Below are 6390 nucleotides of genomic sequence, written 5' to 3'. Positions count from 1 at the left end.
ATTGGCTAGTCCTCCTTGGTCCCAGCTTGGATGGAGAGGGGTCCAGGGCGCTGATCATATGGTATAAATAGTCAGTCTGTAGGGCATTGTCCTTCTTGATAGAGCAATGTCACTGTCCCTTGCCTCTGCCAATCATGAGCAGCCTTTAGACCTTTAAACCACAGCATCTGAGAGGTAATGTCATTAGGTCGTGCATATTTCCCTTTCCTAAACCTGAGAACCTCAACAGTCCATCGATGAGATTTCCTGAGTTTCTGTTTATCCTTTCATCTCTTGTATTATTTGCTTCAACTCTACTTCTATCTTCCATGGACTAGCATCATAGAAATTGCACGATAAACACAAAGATAGAAGAAGAAATGAAAAATAGACCAAAAAAAAAATCCATTGATGAAATTAGTTAAACATCACTTATCCAGACTCAATCTATAAGGTTATAAAGAATAAAAAAAAACAAAGAGTTCAAGAATAAATCTGAAATATTTTAAAAAACAAGACTGAATAAACACAAAATAATGGCTAAAAGTACATATGGAAGAGGATAAAGTGCCGTAAATAATCTCTATAAAAATTCATAAGAAAATCAAGTTGAGTGTGAACGAAAACTCTCCAAGAAGTATAACCAAAGACAAAAATAAAAAAAATAAAATCACGAAAGCCAGACAGAATGGTGAGCGATATTCAATGCAGTGTCCCATGGCTGAAGAGTCCTTGGCTATCTGTCTATCTCAGCTTGCATTCAGAGTCCTTGGTGTCCAATTGCTTAAAAAGGAGTTTTGCTCTACAGACTAAGCCGTGAATCATCAATTCTATTGGGAGTTGAGACTTGAGGGGTGGATAAACCAGTGTCCCCTAATTGAGAGATTTGAGAGTGGAAATTTGTGTTGAAGTTGAGGAAAGTGCGAGTGTTTACGCTGTGTTTGAAGGCTTGTCAATCATAGTTGAACTGCAATTAGGTGTATTAGCTTGATAATCGTGGGGTAATGGTAAGTGTTCAATCGTTTCTTGTGTTTTTTATTTTCATTTTTTGCTGATCTAGGTTTCTTTTAAGCATCTTCCATAAGATGGAATAAGGTTTTTTTAGCATCTTTCAAAGAATGGAATAATGGTTCTAGTTAAATCTAGTTTGTGCCGAAAGTCATCACGTCGGTATTACAGTTCATGGGTGTCCTAATAATTGGTCTTATTCGTAATTGTTCACACTTTCAAAATTTAGTGGCGTGAAGTAGGGCTCACTCAAGACTGTACTTCAGTTCACGTTAATTGGTGGTGATATTTACTTTAATTTTAAATTGTATTACTTTACCACCGTGCTGCATCTTATCTTGGCTGATCGAAAAATTCTATTGTATAAGCTGTTCAATGTGTTATGTGATTGTTGAAAGGTTGTCTTCGATGAAGATTGGATTTCTAATCTGACTTGTAGTAAGGTTAGTCCTAATCGCTAGTCATTTATTAGCAGATGGGTGTAAAGGTAATTGAGTTCATTATAATTCATCTTATGTTAATTTTTAGTTTGAATTTTACTATGAATTACTTTCAGCGTTGTTATATAACCGGGTAATAATTAAAAAAAAAATAGTTTTCTCAATCTGTCGCGTTGGATATCTTATGACTTTTTTTTTTTTTTATTTTTTTTTTTTACGCTTCTATGGTTAACTTTAGTTAATTTCCCTTATTATAATCCAGCTGCTTTCGGTGTGTGGCTAGGAAATTAAATAGAACATAAATTTTGACTTTTATATAGTTTTAAATTTCTATCCATAACTGTAGTAAACCTGGTATTAAAATTACTTTAATTTATCTTTCAACCATTACCTGAATGAGAGAAAATTTTAACTTGAGTTTGCACCGAAGTTATGAAAGAATAAATGGTTATTTAATAAGGTTGACGATATGAATGTTTTGGTACAATAATAACGATTGGCTCTAGTTGTAAGAAACCAACTTTAATATTAGGGTTCACTAGTTTAAGAGACTAATAAGAATTTAACATTATTAACTACCTTATCTCTATGAAATGTGGTTTTCTAAAGCTTCAGAATAAAGATATTTTTTTCCGCCTCGAGTTAATGTTTTTCATGTTACTTTAGTTGCTGTATGGGAGAGTTTTCTTAATTTTTTAAGAGTTGAATAGAAGGTCAGCTTTAGCTTTTAAATCTCAAAATGTATTTACTTGAACAGTTTGTGAAAGTTCACATAGGTTAGCTACACTGTTGAAAATTTGTGTAAAAAGTGTAAAAATCTCAATGAATGTTGCCACGCATTTAGCTTTAAAATCGGATATATTGACCTTAAAAAGGTGATAATACGGCTCAAACCCGTAAAAGATGGTAACAAAGTAGGGTGAAAATGACGGTCGCCTGTATTTTACAGAAATACGGCCGCATCAGTATATTTTTTACGAAGAATATCATATTTAAATTGCTGTGTTTTTAAGTGTAGAATTTGTGTATGAATCTTTGCCTCGCTAGTTAACAAGTATACCTGAAATCAATGGGAGATAGTTAGCATGATTGAAGGAAATTTTATTATATTATTTATTCTTTATAGTCTACCTTTTCCGGGGTGGCAGTTGCCATGAAGGCAAAGGTGGACTTATGGGTTGTTTATGGTAGCCTAAAGGTCTACCATGGACATCCTGAAAAAGTTAACTAATTTATTTTTTTCTATAGGGCTTATAACATTGATAGGATCTTTTTTTCAGTCCTTATCTTGGTAGTCACTGATATTATAGATTTCAGAACAGTTTGTTTACCTAATCACTTTTATGAAAACAAAATTTTGTTCTAATTTCCTCCTAGTTCCTAGCTGTTAGTTTCTTGTTTCCCAGCTGTTGCTTTCTTGTTTGCCTAGTTTCCCCAGCTGTTGCTTTCTTGTTTGCCTAGTTTCCCCTCTGTTGCTTTCTTGTTTGCCTAGTTTCCCCAAGCTGTTGCTTTCTTGTTTGCCTAGTTTCCCCAGCTGTTGCTTTCTTGTTTGCCTAGTTTCCCCAGCTGTTGCTTTCTTGTTTGCCTAGTTTTCCCCAGCTGTTGCTTTCTTGTTTGCCTAGTTTCCCCAGCGGTTGCTTTCTTGTTTGCCTAGTTTCCCAGCTGTTGCTTTCTAGTTTCCCAGCGGTTGTGTTCTAGTTTCTCCTACTATATTCATAGCAAAAAGAAAAGCTATTCACAGAGAAGAGATAATTGGGTCCTAAATACCGGGGATTTAAAGAGATTCACAAGGGTTGTTCAAAGTCTAAAATATGAATTTAGACAGTGTTGGCGGCTTACCAGCACTACGAAATTTCTTAATGTCAAATATATTAATAATGAGTGATTGCAATTCATCAAATAATGACTTGTTCAGAAATTTTGCTATTTTAAGAAATTACTTTTCTAAAGTTCCAGTTTAAAACTCTTGTACTGTCAAAAGCTGCCTGGAGAAATTAGTTCGGTTAATTTTATTTGTACACCATCCATATTACAACGTTTTAAAACCTCTAGCTTATTCTTTTTTATAGAAAGACCTGTGGCACAAAGGCTTTTGGCACAAAATTTTCCTTCATATATATATATATATTATATACACATGGATATATATATACACATGGATATATATATACACATGGATATATGATATACACATGGATATATATATACACATGGATATATATATACACATGGATTATATATATACACATGGATATATATATATACACATGGATATATATATATATACACATGGATATATATATATATACACATGCATATATATATATACACGTGCATATATATATACACATGCATATATATACACATGCATATATATATATACACATGCATATATATATATATACACATGCATATATATATATATATATACACATGCATATATATATACACATGCATATATATATATATATATACACATGCATATATATATACACATGCATATATATATATATACACACATGCATATATATATCACATGCAATATATATATATATACACATGCAATATATATATAAATATACACATGCATATATATATACATATATATATATATATATACACATGCATATATATATATATATATACACATGCATATATATATACATGCATATATATATATATATATATACACATGCATATATATATATACACATGCATATATATATACACACACATGCATATATATATATATACATGCATATATATATATATATATACATGCATATATATATATATATATTTGAATAAATTTATTTAGATATGCACTCTTAATATATTCCCTTTAACGTAATCTTTAATTTTTTTTTATATATACGCAATTTTTATATACTCCCTTTACCGTAGATCACACCTTACGGATATTCCTATTTTATTTTGAGTTTAGAATATTGAGATCTCTGATATCTTACAATTACAGGCTTGAGTTTAGAAGATTGGCAACCGCGACGGGTAAAATTTTACTACGGTCAGGGGGTTAAGGTAGTTTTGATAGTGGTTAAGGTAGTCTTAAGTGAGTTTTTTTTTTTTCGTGCATTGCTTTAAATAAATGGTTTTGCTTGATTATTTTCTAGTCTTTAAAAGTTTTCTGTTATCCATGACTGGGTAAACCTTATTGACTTTAGACTGCTTTTGTTCTTTTTATAATTACACAAACATTGAGTTTTAAACGCCAGGAACAAGTTAATGTGTTGGGTTAAGACTTGTGGATTGTATTCATCTATGAAAATTTATTTGCCGTAAACTATGAAATGGTACTACAAATATTTTAACCTAAATCTCTTAAAACAGGCCGGATGCTGAAACTGAAATGAGTAAGGTCAAAGGTTCTGGTCTGTCTGCAATCTGAGGATCTGCCCCTCCTCCTACCACCCCCCCCCCCCCCCCAAATGGCGGCAGCTTGGGGCTTGAAAGCAGTTTGCTGGGAAAATCTGGCGACTTTTTGGATTTGAGACCTACAACGTGCCCGATGGAATGGAAGTACCAATGATGTAATGGAAGTACCAATGATGGAATGGAAGTACCAATGATCAACTTTCCTTCGCTGGTAGGGACGCCGTAATCCGGCAAAGAAATCCCATGCTCTTCTGATCGCTACTACCCGTGACCTGATCCACCAAAGATTGACTGGAGCACTGAGGGGAAGAACTATGGCATAGTGAACTACCGGTTTGGTGGAATTGCATTTGACAAATGCAGCGGTGAACTGACGTGGCTATAGTGGTTGTAGCAATTCTAAGTTGACGCCCTTTGGTCAATTTGATCAGATTCAAATGTTTGAAGCAAATCAAATCTAAAACTCCTTAACCTTTTTTATATAAATAAATTCCAGTGTTGTTTTAAGTGACCACCTTGATGAACAAGCAAGGTGTTCTACTACAATGCTTTACATTATCATCACACATTAACTTCTTTTGCAGAAGATGGTTTATTTAATTAACAATGATAAAGCTTGCTTGTACGTATTAGTCATAATCCTGTAACTAGAAGGTACAGGTTTCAAAAAAAAAGATAGAACTTTGAATTCCAATAGTGGTGCAAGTATTGTTTTACATAAATTACCCAAACTTTGAAAGGATATTGTAACTATGTTAAGCTTTGCTTTCAAGCAGTTAGGACAATCTGGTATAATTCTTGAAGTTGGGTGTTCCTAACGTTAAAATATAAAAAAAAAATGGTTTCGTGGAACTTTTTTTCTGTAACTTTTATGCATAAACTGTCAGGACTATTGGAGAAAACTTGACAAAAGCAAAATAAACAGATTTGTGAATATCTTTTACGACTTTTATTTTTGTTCCTATGATTTCAGCCCTTTGTAAAAGGGCTGCGGCCATAGCTATTGAAAGACTTGGGTAGCTTTGAAAGAACACTCTTATAGAGGGCGTGATTTCATAAGCTTTAAGTAAAAATTGTTTAAACTTTCCCTCAAGTCTACTGCTGTTCAGTCTTGCTTTAGGGTACAGTAGAAATGCTGAGGTAGATTTTAATTAAGGTAAAGTGGCAAATCCCAAAACTAGTTTCTTATTAAATTCAAAGGAGCTACAAAACTAGACTTGCTTGAAGCGATCACTGTAGTGTTGAGAAGCTAGCAATGAGCGTGTGGACAAGCAGCATGAAAAGGTCAAAAATTTATAAAAGGTTATTGCAGTTATGATTTTAAGACATAAACACAATTTAACCAGTGTAAGGCAACATAGGTTATTACTAAATAGTTCTATAGAAGTAGTTATATTTCCTACTACTTACATCCGCCCAAATACAGGGAACGGAGATAAGCCTTTGTGGTCAGCCAATATAGTCTGCACTAAATGCTTATTCAGAAGCAAATAACGATCTATATTATTAGCAGGTGTTTGGTGATATCTAACTAGATTTAGTGGTATCTAGATGGCAAAGTTATCTGGGG

The 6390-nt window shown here is 33.1% G+C and overlaps 1 long non-coding RNA gene across 1 annotated transcript; it reads left to right on the top strand.

Annotated features, from left to right (window-relative positions):
* The first annotated feature begins 724 nt into the window (after positions 1-724).
* Positions 725-5760, top strand: LOC137643472 (uncharacterized). Its single transcript, XR_011044954.1, has 2 exons — positions 725-986; positions 4776-5760. It is a non-coding gene; the product is annotated as an uncharacterized lncRNA (long non-coding RNA).
* Positions 5761-6390: the final 630 nt, after the last annotated feature.

This window comes from Palaemon carinicauda, chromosome 7 (assembly GCF_036898095.1).
Source record: "Palaemon carinicauda isolate YSFRI2023 chromosome 7, ASM3689809v2, whole genome shotgun sequence".
NCBI lineage: Eukaryota > Metazoa > Arthropoda > Malacostraca > Decapoda > Palaemonidae > Palaemon > Palaemon carinicauda.
This window is presented reverse-complemented; position numbering and strand designations above follow the sequence as displayed.